Consider the following 15,449-nt stretch of genomic DNA (forward strand, 5'->3'; position numbering starts at 1 on the left):
GGACAGTTCTCCTGGCCCAGGGCTGCACCCCTGAGGGTGCTCAGTACTCCCGGCATCAAGGGGGCACCCTGTAGGATCCAAACCCGGCGCGACCTGCCCAACCCCTGGGCCCCTTAGCGTCTGCAGAGCCTGTGGAGGCCTGGGTCCCCTCAGGGTGCCAGTTCTCAGCCTGAAGTTCTAGAGGCTTTTCATATATACATAAAAATCAAACAAGACAAAAATTTGAAGGAAAGTCAATGCACTGCTTACTCGGGATATGATATGAAACTAGGATCAGAAGTTTCGTTTATTTTATTTTCCAATTTTGTAAATAAAACAAATATAACTTGTATTATATTTTCAAAAGCAGTGTTCTGTGACCTTTTCTTGCTGGAATATATGAAATTTATGATTTTATTATTAAAGCATAATCATTTTATTTTAATTGAAAGGCACAGGCAGGTTTGGCTCGGGTGTTAGAAAGGAAAAGGATTCTCAGGGGAAAAGGGAAGCGCTCAGGTCTCCGTCCATTTTCACTGAGCAGGTCTCATGATGGGTTGTATTGAGTGGAGCGGACAGGGTCCCCACGCCCACCCTGTCATCAGACCTCCTGCTCCTCAGAGGGCCCAGGGGAGTGAGACTCGGCTTTTCCATCCTGGAGGCCTAGAGCCTCCCCTTTCCTCCCCATCACTTTGTCCAGGGGACTCGTCACTCGAAGGCTGCCTGGCCGAATGCCCGGGTGAAGTTGTCCCTGGAGGGCATTTATGGACACTCTGCTGACGAGCTGACACACTCAGCAAAGACCAGCTAAGATCCAGTGCCCTGTGGATCTGACCCTGGGATCTCAGGGCCCAAGATCACTTCCAGGGCCCGAGGAGCCTTCTGGGTCCTGCACACCCACCCCAGGGAGCCCTCCTCCAGCCGTGTCTGTGCCTCCCCAGGGACTCCAGCACCTGTGTGTGTGCTGCAGGTTCTGGTCTGACACCCTGAAGGCCGGGACGTGCAGGCATCAGCCTGGGCTTCCAAGGACCTGGACTTGCACAGTGTCCAGAGGCTGAAATGAGACACGAGGCCAAGGACCAAGGCCGCCTCCCTGCTGCTCCTCTCCCGGGTCAGCTTGTCAGCACTGGTGACTGAGCAGGGGATCGTAGAGAGTCAGCCTGCACTCAAGAGATGGGTTTTCTATTGAATGCTGCAGGTTTTTACATTAAACAAGATTGATCTCCCACTAGTTTAATATTTTATATAAAATAAAACACAAATACAGAAAAGCCCCCTAAACGAAGGCAGCGGTCGATGACTTACTATGGGCGCTGCACTCTGGGCAGCAGTGGTTTCTCACTGTGAGAGCTCAGTGCTGCTGGAAGCTTCTCCCAGCTTCCCTGACCTGCCCCCACACTTCCAGGGCAAATCCCAAAGTGCCTCGTTGGATTCTCCCAGGTCTCCGGCTCGCTCCACTCCCTCCCAATGGTGCTGCCACACTGACTGAGCTGATTACGTGTCATCGCTGTGCTCAAATACACAGGGACTAACTGGCCTCGTTCCTGTGAGCTAATAAGCTAGGTCTGTTTTGATCTCCTTCTCCGGGAAGCTGCTGGGTGCTGGAGATGTTCTGTGCATTGAAATGGGTGTTGGCAGCAGATATGTTTATATTTATAAGAAACCATAAAGCTGGACACTTACTACCTGTGCACTGTACAATATGTAGAGTAAGCATCAATTAAAAAATAAGAAATATCAAAAGTAAACTTTTACACAAAGCAAACTTCACGCCCAGGTGGTTCCTCTGATTTCTACCAAATACTTAAGAGAGAAATGATGCCAGTCTCCTCCACACTCTTCCAGAGAACAGACACAGAGGGGACACGCCCGCACTGCTCCCACCGGATCAGGAGAATGTTGATATCACCCAGAATAGACGTTACAGGGAAGGAGAATGACAGGTCATCTCTCCTGAGTGTAGGCGTTACAATCCGAAACCAAACACGAGCAGTCTAAATCCAGAGATTTCTATACAGGGAGAAACTGGGGTTCCAGGGCGGGGATTCCATGGGTGGGTGTGGAGAGGATCACTGGGTGGGGGTGCTGCTGGGAGAGTGGGGAGGAGGGCCGGTGTGGTCGAGTGAGTGGAGGGAACATAGGTGACAGAGGTTAGGGGCATCTGCGTGATGCTCAGGGAGAGTCCTGGGTGGGGTCCCCAGGTTGTGGCTGTGAAGGGATCCCTCTAAGAGGACACAGGACTCTCTCCCCTGCGTCTGCAGGCTCTAGGGCAGGGTGAGCAGTGTGCAGAGACTAGTTTTGGTGAGCAGGAACGGGGCCCCCTCAGAGCCAGTGCAGCCACCACCCGCTCTCAGCCAGGCCATGTCCAGGCTACTCAGATGAGTGGTCAGTAGACAGTGGGGCACACCGACTCCATCCATGAAACCTCCAGAAACCACCAAAGCACCAGCCCAGCTCACCATCCTCATTAATCAGCACTCACTGTTCACCCAGGGTTACTCACTGAAGGCCAAGCTAGTTCGTCAGAGAGGTGCCATGCAGGCAGCTAGTTGGGAAAGGCCTGGGCTCTGAGCCACATGGGAGCCAAGCAGACCACTGGTCAGCCCCTCAGGAGGCTCACCTGGAAGTGGCTCCTGTGTGAGGATGCTGGGGGAGGAGGACACAGATTGGACTCTCTGACCCTTCAAGGGACTTCCTTTCAGGAAACGTCACAGCTTTGGGGGCAGGGATTGACAGGTGTGGGTGGAGGCTGGTGGGGCATGTGCCCTCTCTTGGCTGAGACGCCCCTCATGTCCCCAAAGCGACCTTGGAGCAGGAGAGTGTGGGGAGTGGAGGGAGGGTAGCCCTTGTTCAGGAGTCCAAGACATAACTCAGAGAACTTGGGGGTCCAGGGGTCTCTGTCCCCAGGGAACCAACTACATTCCTGTCCCTGATCCACCGCATCAGCATTGTGACGTCACTTACCATCTCTAAATTTCACTGCCATGAACCACAAAATATGGGTCACAGCGCCTGCTTGTGAGTCCCACGGGGCCAGTGTGGGATCATGGGAGACGACTACAGATATTCTCCATGAGACGTAAAGCATCACACCCACGTGACAAATGAAAATGAAAATACACCAGACCAACTCATACAAGATGCAGCAAAAGCGGTCCTGGGAGGGAAACTCATAGCAATATAGGCCCCCCTTAACAAACAAGAAAAAGCCCAAACAAGCAACCTTAATCTACACCTAACAGAATTAGAAAAAGAAAAACAAACAAAGCCCAAAGTCAGCAGAAAGAGGGAAATAATAACAATTAGAGCAGAAATAAATGATATTGAAACCAAAAAAACAGTAGAAAGGATCAATGAAACAAAGAGCTTGTTCTTTGAGAAGATAAACAAAAGTGATAGACCCTTAGCCAGACTAAGAAAAAAAAGAGAAGGCTCAAATAAATAAAATTAGAAATGAAAGAGGAGAAATTACAAGGGATACAACAGAAATACAAAGGATTATAAGAGAATACTATGAAAAACTATATGCCAACAAATTGGACAATCTAGAAGAAATGGATAAATTCTTAGACTCATACCACCTCCCAAAACTGAATCAAGAAGAAACAGAGAATGTGAGTAGACCAATCACAAGTAAAGAGATTGAAACAGTAATAAAAAATCTCCCAAAAATATGGGCTGGTCCCGTGGCTTAGCGGTTAAGTACGTGCGCTCCGCTACTGGCGGCCCAGGTTCGGATCCCAGGCGCACACCGACACACCGCTTCTCCGGCCATGCTGAGGCCACGTCCCACATACAGCAACTAGAAGGATGTGCAACTATGACATACAACTATCTACTGGGGCTTTGGGGGGAAAAAAAAAGGAGGAGGATTGGCAATAGATGTTAGCTCAGAGCTGGTCTTCCTTGGCAAAAAGAGGAGGATTAGCATGGATGTTAGCTCAGGGATGATCTTCCTCACAAAAAAAAAAACCTCCCAAAAATAAAAGTCCAGGACCAGATGGCTTCTCTGGAGAATGTTACCAATTCAAAGCAGATTTAATACCTATCCTTCTCAAACTATTCCAAAAAATAGAGGAAGATGGAACACTTCCTAACACATTCTACAAGGCCAACATCACCTTGATACCAAAGCCAGACAAGGACAATACAAAGAAGGAAAATTACAGGCCAATATCACTGATGAACATAGACGCAAAAATCCTCAACAAAATATTGGCAAACCGAATACAGCAATACACTAAAAAGATCATACAGCCATTATCAACAAGCCATTATCGCTGGGATTTATACCAGCGACACAGGGATGGTTCAACATCTGCAAATCAATCAATGGGATACACCACATTAACAAAACAAGGACTAAAAACCACATGATCACCTCAATAGATGCAGAGAAAGCTTTGACAAGATCCAACATGCATTTATGATAAACACTCACCAAAATGGGTATAGAAGGAAAGTACCTCAACATAATAAAGACCATATATGACAAACCCACAGCCAACATCATACTCAACCGGGAAAAACTGAAAGCCATTCCTCTGAGAACAGGAACAAGACAAGGGTGCCCACTCTCGCCACTCTTATTCAACATAGTACTGGAGGTTTTGGCCAGAGCAATTAGGTAAGAAAAAGGAATAAAAGGAATCCAAATAGGCAATGAAGAAGTGAAACTCTCGCTGTTTGCAGACGACATAATTTTATATATAGGAAACCATAAAGAATCAATTGGGAACCTATTGGAAATAATCAACAACTACAGCAAAGTTGCAGGGTACAAAATCAACTTATAAAAATCAGTTGCATTTCTATACTCTAAGAACGAACTAACAGAAAGAGAACTCAAGAAGACAATCCCATTTACAATCGCAACAAAAAGAATCAAATATCTAGGGATAAATTTAACCAAGGAGGTGAAAGATCTGTACAACGAAAACTATAAGACATTATTGAAAGAAATCGATGATGACATAAAGAAATGGAAAGATATCCCATGCACATGGATTGGAAGAATAAACATAGTTAAAATGTCTATACTACCTGAAGCAATCTACAGATTCAATGCAATCCCAATCAGAATCCCAATGACATTCTTCACAGAAATAGAACAAAGAATACTAAAATTCATATGGGGCAACAAAAGACCCCGAATAGCTAAAACAATCCTGAGAAAAAAGAACAAAGCTGGAGGCATCACAATCCCTGACTTCAACATATACTACAAAGCTATAATAATCAAAACAGCACGGTACGGGTACAAAAACAGACACACAGATCAATGGAACAGAATTGAAAGCCCAGAAATAAAACCACACATCTATGGATGGCTAATCTTCGACAAAGGAGCTAAGAACATACAATGGAGAAGGTGAGTCTCTTCAATAAATGGTGCTGGGAAAACTGGACAGCCACATGCAAAAGAATGAAAGTAGACCATTTTCTTCCACCATACACAAAAATTAACTCAAAATGGATCAAAGACTTGAAGTTAAGACCTGAAACTATAAAACTCCTGGAAGAAAATTTAGGCAGTACACTCTTGACATCGGTCATAGAGGGATCTTTTTGAATTCCATGTCGACTCGGACAAGAGAAACAAAAGAAAAAATAAACAAGTGGGACTTCATAAGACTAAAGAGCTTCTGCAAGGCAAATGAAACCAGGATCAAAATGAAAAGACAACCCACCAGCTGGGAAAAAATATTTGCAAATCATATACCAGACAAGGGGTTAATCTCCATAATATAGAAACAACTCACACAACTGAACAACAATGAAACAAACAACCTAATCAAAAAATGGGCAGAGGATCTGAACAGACATTTTTCCAAGGAAGATATACAGATGGCCAATAGGCACATGAAAAGATGTTCAACATCAATAATCATCAGGGAAATGCAAACCAAAACTACACTAAGATATCACCTTATACCCGTTAGAACGGCTATAATCACGAAGACAAAAAATAACAAATATTGGAGAGGTTGTGGAGAAATGGGAACCCTCATTCACTGCTGGTGGGAATGCAAACTGGTGCAGCCTCTATGGAAAACAGTATGGAGATTCCTCAAAAAATTAAAAATAGAAATACCTTATGATCCAGCTATCCCACTACTGGGTATTTATCCAAAGAACCTGAAATCAACAATCCAAAGAGGCTTATGCAGCCCTATGTCATTGCAGCATTATTCACTACAGCCAAGAAATGGAAGCAACCCAAGAGTCCCTCAACTGATGACTGGACAAAGAAGATGTGGTATATACACACAATGGAATACTATGCAGTCATAAAAAAGACAAAATCGTCCCATCTGCAACAACACGGATGGACCTGGAGGGTATTATGTTAGGCGAAATAAGCCAGACAGAGAAAGACAAACATCGCATGATTTCACTTGTATGTGGAAGATAAACTAACACACGGACAGAGAGAACAGTTTGGTGGTTACCAGGGGGAAGGGGGGTGGGGGAGGGCACAAGAGTTGAAGGGATGCATTTATATGGTAAGTGACAAACAATAATGTAAATTATTGTAATGTAAAACTAAAATTTCACAATGTTATAAACTATCATGACATCAATAAACAAACAACAACCCAATTCAAAAATGGACAAAGGATTTGAATAGACATTTCTCCAAAAACAAACAAATAGCCAATAAGGATCTGAGAAGATGCTCAACACCACTAATCATTAGGACAACGCTAACCAAGATCACAATGAGATACAACCACACATCCATGAGGTTGGCTATAATCAAAAGACAGAAGATAACGAGCATTGGTGAAGATGTGGAGAGACTGGAACCCTTGTGCATTGACGGAAGGAATGTAAAATGGCGCAGCCACTGTGGAAAACAGTATCGTGGCTCCTCAAAAAATTAAAAAGAACTACCAGATGGTTCCGCAATTCCACTTCTGGGTATATACCTCTCAGAAATTGAAAGTAGGGTCTCCAAGAGATATTTGCATATCCATGCTCACAGCAGCACTATTTTCAATAGACAAGAGGTGGAAGCGACCCAAGTGTCCATCAACAGATGAATGGAAAAACAAAATGTGGTCTATCCATACAATGGAATATTATTTGGCCTTAAAAAGGAAGGAAATTCTGACACATGCAACAATGTGGATGAACCCTGAAGACACTATGCCGAGTGAAATAAGTCAGTCATAAAAAGACAAATACTGTGTGATTCCACTTATCTAGGTACCTAGAGGAGTCAAATTCATAGAGACAGAAAGGAGAGTCGTGGTTGCCAGGGGCTGGGAGGAGGCGGAAATGAGGAATTGTTGTTTAATGGGTACAGAGTTTCAGTTTTACAAGATGAAAAAGTTCTGGAGATCCATTACAACCACGCGAATATACTTAACACTACTGAAATGTACACTTTAAAATACTTAATATGGTAAATTTTATGTTATGTGTATTTTACCATAATTCCGAAAACTTTTTTTTAAATAAAAAAAGAGCATCAGCGTTTCAGTCCAGGAAACAACCCTCCGGTTCTCCCTGTAAGCCCATGTCTTGGTCACCTGCCCTCCCCATGGGCTGGCAGAGCCCAAAGCCCACATTAGCTGTGAGCCAGGGGAAGCACCGGGGACCCCTTCTGTGAACAGGGGGATGATTCCAGCTGCCCCACCTCCCGGTGCTGCTGTGACAATGACATGGAAGCCTCAAAAAGCACAGCAACCCACACGCCATGGGTCATGTACAAGGTAGGAGGGACAGAATCCCCTCCTATCCACATTCCAGGCGTCAACAAGCAATGCTCCCGGTTACCAACTCAGCCCCAGAGTCCAGGGTCAGAACCGGCCAAATTCCTCCCAGCCATGCTGGGAAGAGACAGGCTGGCCTGGGAGGCGGCCAGCGGTGCGCTGAGGGAGGGAGCCAGCCCAAGCCTGAGGCAGAGTCTGGAGCCCGCACGTGGCAGACAAGGGGCCCTGCCATCTCCTGTTTGGATCCCCTGACATGGAAGGGCAGGGGGCTGCCTGCCGAGCAAGGTGAACGCTTCGTGGGCCCTCTCCATTCAGCATCATAAGAATGCTGCTGGGGCAGGGTTTACACCCACACAAGGGTGATCACAGGAACCATCTCCATCGCCAGGGGAGTGGGTCAGAGAGGTGGGGTGGGGTGGGGAGAGCATTTACACGGATCCACTGGACTAAAAGACTAGGCAGCAATTACATCACCATGAGAAAAACAAAACCAAACCCTGTGGAGAGGGAATCCTGGGATGAAAAACATTGCCAATGACATACAGGTTAGACAGGTGGGTAACTTTCTTCTGTCTCTGTTTCCTCAACGTCACAGCAGGAAAACACTAACAATTTAGAACCACCCCCAGGATGAGGGGCAGTCTTTAGGCCTCTGCCCCATGGGGTGGAAGGTGGCTCAGCTGTTTATTTGGAAATGGAAGCAGAGAAGAGCTGCCTCAGCTCTCACCTGGAGCAGAGTTTCTGACCTCCAGATCTCACGGGAGGCAGGGTCTGCATTCACAGACGTCTGATGAGAGATGTGTCACTTCAGGAGGCTGGTAATGGTAGACGCCACAGGAAGCGAAAGGCATGGCTGGTGTCCTGAGGAAGACAGAGAAACAGGCCTTAGGTAGAGGCTCCTTCTGGCATAACCAGGCGCGACCTGGACATCAAAATCAATGACAGCAGTAATAATTACAGCCTGTTGAATCATACAATGACCTCCAAGTCCACATTGATATATACAAATAAATAAATGACAAGAAAAGACTTCCTCACCATAGAGTGCCCACTAATAAATGCCAAGAGTGATGACATCAGAAAATCATCATTTGGTAACCAAGCTATTAATAACTATCTGGCCAAGGATCATCAAGGGATGCTAACACTAGTGATAACTGCACAGTCTCAGTACATTTTCCCACTAAATCCCCCTTGTTAATTAATTTAGGCACAAAGTACTTATTTAACTTTACAGCAGGAAAACCTGGACAACACCCCTTAGCCCAGTGATCAAGCTAATGTCCCCAGTGATGGGCTACAGACACCCTGGGCCATGGCTGCAGCGCTCCTTCCAACAACGCCCAACCTGGGCCTAATCCCAAGGAAACACCCAAGAACACACACCCAGGCTGCACCCTTTACAGGCGTCAAGGTCAGGAAAGACTGAGGGACTGTTCCAGACTGATGGGGACTAGAGAGACAACTGCACACAGCGAGTAACCCTGCACTGGGTCCCAGCCGGGCAGTGGACAGTAGTGGGGTAGCTGGTGAAACCCAAGTGGGTCTGAGGATCAGATGGTGGCCTGGTAGCAATACTAACCCCCTGATTTGGATAGAAGTGCTGTGGTTATAAAGCCCACTGCACTCGCTTTTAGGAAATACACTCTGAAATGTTAAGAGGTTATGGGGCATCACATCTGTAACTTACTCCAACAACCCAGAAAGAAACCCACGCAGATAAACAGAGAGAGAACATAACAATTCGGAAGTCTAGGTGAAGGTCTCTGAAAGTTCTTTATGTTGTATGTAGCAGCTTTTCTGTAAGTCTGGAATTATATGTTAAAACAAGCAAACAAAATTGGGCCCAGAAAACCACTTGGCAGCTGAAGTCTGCCTTGGAGAGGGCGTGAACCTGGCTCCCCCAAGTCCCCCTTCTTGGCCGCAGCATCATCAACACCTGGGCAGCCTCTCCCCACTTCTGTGCCACCCCCCACTCTCCTCCTGTCAATTCCCTTTCCTTGGGGACGTCTGTCCACACGGGAATTTGGGGTGATGGCATGGCACGTGCCAGCAGAGGTGGGGTGGGCAGCACCTGCAGGAAAGAGCCTCCCTGCAGCCTCCCAGGGAGGCGGTTGGCCAGCGAGGTTGAGGAGGGGTCAGAGGAGCACAGGCAGCGGCTGTCGGGGCAGGAGGGTCTCCTGGGGAGAGCTGGCCCAGAGGCTCCAGGTTTAGGGCTTGGCAAGGCCCCGGTTCACCCTCAGGCTGAGGCCGCACAGTCCCCTCCTGCACAGTCCAGCCCCAGCCCCGCCTGCTCCGACTGGCACAAAAGACTCTTCACCCCAGGGCCTCTGGTTCACCTTCCACGGCCTGCCTACAAGTCCTTTTTTTTTTTTTTTCGTGAGGAAGATCAGCCCTGAGCTAACAGCTCATGCAAATGCTCCTCTTTTTTCTGAGGAAGACTGGCCCTGAGCTAACATCTGTGCCCATCTTCCTCCACTTTATATGGAACGTCGCCACAGCATGGCTCGACAAGCAGTGTGTTGGTGCAAGCCCGGGATCCGAACCGGCGAACCCGGGGCCGCCGCAGCAAAGCACACGCACTTAACCACTTGCGCCACCAGGCCGGCCCCTACAAGTCCTTTCTTTCCAGAACCATCAGCCCAGGACCATCCATCAGCTCTCAGCTTCGTGTCTCCCACCACCCTCCTCACTGCCTCCATGTGGGGCTTGGGTGCCGCGAGTGGTGAGGGCTGCTCCAGGCAGAACACAGTCCGTTCCCACACCAGAGCTAGGCCTTGTCAGTGCAACCAAAGGACCTGACGGTGCGGGGATGGCCCCTGAAAACCAAAACACAGAGGCCTCCCTCATCCCGCCCTCCAGTCTGTGCTAGGGCAGCTGAGGTTGGGGAATCTCAGGTTGTCTTGACATGAGTACAGCCATGTTTGGCCGCTCCATTGACCTACAGCCACCAGCACAAAAAAGAAATACAAAGCTGCTTTCTGTGTGGTGGGAACTGGCCTTTTCCCGGGAACTGGCCTTTCTCCCACGGAGAGAGTTGCAAGTTGTAACATTTCAAGGCTCTTGGAGCGTCGTGGCCCGGAATGGACTGGCCATCTGTGCCGGGCTGAGACGATAACCAAAGAGAACAATGCACGTACACAACTACTGGGCTGGGACGTTAGCCAGGGGGCTCAGTGCACGTACGCCACTGATAACCATTTTGTGCATGGGAACACTAAATGCTTGCTCTGCAAACTCTGTAATTGCTTACTCTGAAAATTACTGATGGTATAAAAACTGCTGGAAACTGAGCCCCGGTGAGAGTTCCACCTGTGGAAGGGACACCTTGCCCAGGACGTGTGATCCTTGCCCAGCCGCGTCGATTGACAGAGCTCTCCCGGCAGTGGGGCGTGGATGTTGTGAGTAACTGATTTGATGTGAAGTAACTGATTTGATATGAAGTAATTGATTTGATGTGTTCTCTTTTCGGTTAACCTGGTGTTTCTCTTTCTGGTTGATTTGTGTCATTTCTCTTCAGCCGATGTGGGTGTTTTCCCTTTCCAGTCGGGCTGATGTTTTTTCCTCTTAATATTTGACCTATTTGATCTGTTTGCAGACTGTCGCCTTTACTATCCTCTATATAATAAAATATACCTTCAGTCCATTTGTTTGGAGTGGAAAGTGTCTTTTACGTCTCCGATCGAATCCCCGAACCTCTCATAACACAGGTATAAGAAAAATAAGGCAGGGCCAGCCCGGTGGCGTAGTTGTTAAGTTTGTGCATTAGGCTTTGGCGGCCCAGGGTTCACCGGTTCAGATCCTGGGCACTCACTGCTCATCAAGCCATGCTGAGGCGGCGTCCCATATAGAAGAGCTACAGCTCTACAACTACGACACACAACTACGTACTGGGGCTTTGCGGAGAAAAAAGAAAAAAGGAAGATTGGCAACGGATGTTAGCACAGGGCCAATCTTCCTCCAAAAACAAAAAGAAAAAAGAAAAATCAGGAAGCCCTGGACACAGAGTGGCACCATTGTCCCCATAAGCAATGCCCACTGACTGTGCCACTGCCTCATGGAAGGGCCAGGCCTTAACAGCTAATAGCAGGCACAGGCCACCTCAGGCACTGGCCAAGAGCCTTACTTGGGAGCTGGTGAGGGGCTGGGTCCCCCCGGACTGGATGAGAGTGGGGGGAGCACACTGCCTTCTGTTGATGGGAACCAGGACAGGTACCTGTCCACGAGGATGAAAAAGGCACAGTCTGAAGTACGAACGTGCAGGGCCCCAGGGAGTGGCTGGAAAATGAAACTCACAGTAGTGTGTGGCTCTGGGGCCGCCCCAGGCCGCTGACCCCAGCAACTGCAGGCTTGACTCATAACACAGGGAAGCCCTGGGACGTGGACTGCGTCCCCGAGGCCGGCCCACGAGCACCCAGGGCAATGCTAGAAAAGCTCCCACCACAGAGGGCCTGACTAGACCCCTCAGTCCTGCCGGCACGTGAATCCCTGGGCACCTCCACCCTGTCCCCACACTCAGCAATCACCTTCTGTGGGAACCCTCCCTGACGGCCATTTGGGGTGCCCAGGTCACCCTACACTGCCTGTTAACTCAGCCCAGCAGTCTGTGGTCCTCACTAAGTGAGGATGCCCTGAAGGGCAAAGGCTGCAGCAGGAAGGAAAGGAGGACCCAGGGAACGGAGGCGGGAAGGGAAAAGGAGAAATGCAAGATAAGGAAAGGCCGACCGCCGGCTCTCAGGCAAATCCAAGCTCCCCCTCCTCTGGGTGAAAACAAGAGCCCTGGGTCGCGCCCCCCCCCCCTTCACGGGGGGGCTTCGGTAAAGAAAACTGTGCTCAGAGGCATCCCTTCTGTACCTTCTGAGTGATGAGGCTCAACACAAAGAAGAACAGGTAATACTCAAACGGATCTGATGGCAGCGTCAGGGGCAAACGGCAGGGTTGTTGGGCCACCCCCCAGCGCTGTGCTGGCCACCCACAGCCTCCCACCCTTCCACATACAAAATAGAGGAAGAGTGTTAGCTCAGGGTGAATCTTCCTCAGCAAAAAAACAACAACAAAAAAAATAAGGCAGGCTAAAATTTACAGATGGCTTCAGTGCCAAGACTAATCGTGAAGGTGATGGAGAGAAACCATTCAGGACAAGAACTAAGGGAATGTACCCGAGGTCAAGGGGTGCAGGGAAAGTACGGATCTATCCTGTTCTCCACAAAGAAAAGAAGCCTCTGGGCAAACGGACAAAGATCAGGAGGAAATGCCAGAATTTTAACCAAGAGGGCTTTCCCAAGGCTATCTCAGGCCTTGTCCACCTCCAAACGGGACTAGAGTCCACGGGGCTCAGTCAGAGGCGGAGACCTGGGCTGTTTAGGCCACGGGGCAGATGTGCTGGCTCTAGAGGGTACACTGAGGAAGAATGTCCTTCCAAATAAATGTTACAAAAAGTATCTTCTGGGAGCTGAAATTAGAAACTTTCATCACTGATATTTGCCTCACACAGTAACTTCTCAGGATCACATTTACTACTTAAAGTACAGTTCTGGCGGCCCCCAGCACAGCAGTGTCCCTCCATTTGTCACTGATGACAGTAACGATTATTAGAACACCTCACTTTTGTGTAAGGAATTACAAGACATGAAAATTTGGATGTACATCCTTGTCACTTGCTCTTCCTCATACCCTGGGAAGTAGAGAAACGGCATTTGAATCAACTCATCTTATAGATAAGAAAACCAGGGCTTAGCGGTTGAGTCAACCCAGAGTCCTGCACCAACAGGAGGCAGAGTCAAGCCTAAGGATTCTAACCCCGAGTCCAGTGTTATTTCCATCACATGCCCCCAAAAACAACCACTGGCGAGTTCCTGAAGCCCATGGAAAGCACCCTCCAGGGTCTCAGCTACAGAACCATCATCACGCTGACACTCACCCATGCAGCTGGACTCACCAGTAGGAAGCTGGGCTGCTGCAGGTGAGGGAACGCCATGGCAGCCTCCCGTGGAGAGTTGGAAATGGCCGGCTCAGGTGAGCACTGTGGAAAAGCAAAGAGGACCTCTCGCCACCCGCCACACCACAGAATACTGCCTCGCTTCACAGTGCCCAGGAGAACACGTGTACAACTCAGCACACACCGCTCTGCCAGGGCCATGCTTCACAGAAGTGCTGTTCTGCAGTCCACACTGGCCAGCCTCTGAGCCAGGTCGTGGCAGGGAACACTTGGTAACACTTGGTATTGCTTGTATAGCACTCGCTATGAGCCAGGCCTGGTTCTAAGGCTCTCCACATACTTCTCATTTAGTCCCCGGTGGTAGGCAGAATTCTAAGGATACCCCTCCAAGATTCCCGCGCCTGGTTATTCAATCATACACTCATCTAGGCAGTGCCGTGAAGGGATTCTGCAGACACAATTCAAGTCTCAAGTCGGTGGACCATACGACACAGAGCAGTCCTGCCTGACAGCCAGCAAGGAAAGGGGATTAGTTCTACAACCCCAAGGATCTGGATTCTGTCAACAACCTGAATAAGCTTGGAAGCACATTCTTCCCGAGAGCCTCCAGACAAGAGCAAAGGCGGCCAACACCTCGACTTCAGCCTCGTGAGACCCTAAGCAGAGAACCCAGCCAAGCCTGCGCTTCTGACTAGACAATTGCGAGATAATACATGGAGGTAGCCTTACGCTGCCAAGTTTGCTAAGCAAGAATAGAAAGTCCATCCTCACCACAAGCCTGCACGGTCAGCACAGATGAGGAAATGGAGGCCGGGAGAAGGTAAGTCACTTGCCCTCACCCAGCTGGTAAAGGGCAGAGCCAAGACTCAAACACACAGACCTCCTCAGGACTCTCTCACGGAGACAGGTGGACACGTCTCCTCTGTCTTAGCTGCGCTGAGAATGAAGGAGGGGTGAGCAGCTCCCCCAAGGGAGCCCTGGAGGGAGCCGTCAGAAAATCAGGACCAGCTCCCAGATTCCTCCCTCCGCACCCCGGTCAGACACGGAAAAGCCCCCGACTCAGGTGGGCAGAGAGGAAGCACGGCGAGTCAGGGGCTACCGACGGCTTTCCTGCACAGCTCTGCCCCCCGCCCGCCGGGAGGGCGCCGGGGTGGCAGCTGGCGGTGGACGCGGCTGGGAGAGGCCGGGGCGCGGAGGCCGTGCAGGCGACTGCGAGGCGGAGAGGAGACGCGCGTCTCCGCCACTCGGCAGTCTGGACACCCCGGGCCTTCTCAACGCTTAACCAGCGATCACCTCAGCTTTAAGGAGGACTTCGGTCCACGCCGAAGTCCGGAGCCCGGCGGTCACGAGGACACCGCGCTCCTCCAGAACGACCAAGGCGGCGCCACCTCCAGACCCGCGGGCAAAGGGCGGAGCCTCGGAGAAGAGGGGCGCGCACCTCCTCGCTCAGAGCAGCCGCAGGGCAGCGGCTGCAGGAAGGAGCCCAGAGGCCCAGAGGCGCCCAAAGGGGGGCTCTCCCTCCCCGCCCCGCGGTCCGACCCGCCCGGCCAGGCCCGCCCTCCGCTCCCCGCTGCGCGGCCCCGAGCGCCCTTCCTCCCGCCGCCTCCACACCCGCGCCCTCGCGAGCGGCTCCCACCTCGTCGGGGGTTCTTCCGAGAGCGGCAGCCTCAGTCCACGCCGCTCGTGCCAAGGCCTCCCTCCGGCTGCTCCGGAGCCGAGCAGCCCCCACTGGGGCTCACAAGCGGCCTGCGAAGGGAGCCTCGGGGCCCCGTCCTACGGATGAGGAAACAGAGGCTCGGAGAACTCGAGCC

General features: G+C 49.9%; 2 pseudogenes; one reads left to right on the forward strand and one right to left on the reverse strand.

The window, feature by feature from the left end:
- Nucleotides 1–13,624, reverse strand: part of LOC101395905 (sphingomyelin phosphodiesterase 4-like) — a 55,161-nt pseudogene extending 41,537 nt beyond the window's left edge.
- Nucleotides 1–15,449, forward strand: part of LOC101387609 (cationic amino acid transporter 4-like) — a 351,414-nt pseudogene that overhangs the window by 279,190 nt on the left and 56,775 nt on the right.

This window comes from Ceratotherium simum, chromosome 35 (genome assembly GCF_057802395.1).
Source record: "Ceratotherium simum simum isolate JZ-2026a chromosome 35, ASM5780239v1, whole genome shotgun sequence".
Classification (NCBI taxonomy): Eukaryota; Metazoa; Chordata; class Mammalia; order Perissodactyla; family Rhinocerotidae; genus Ceratotherium; species Ceratotherium simum.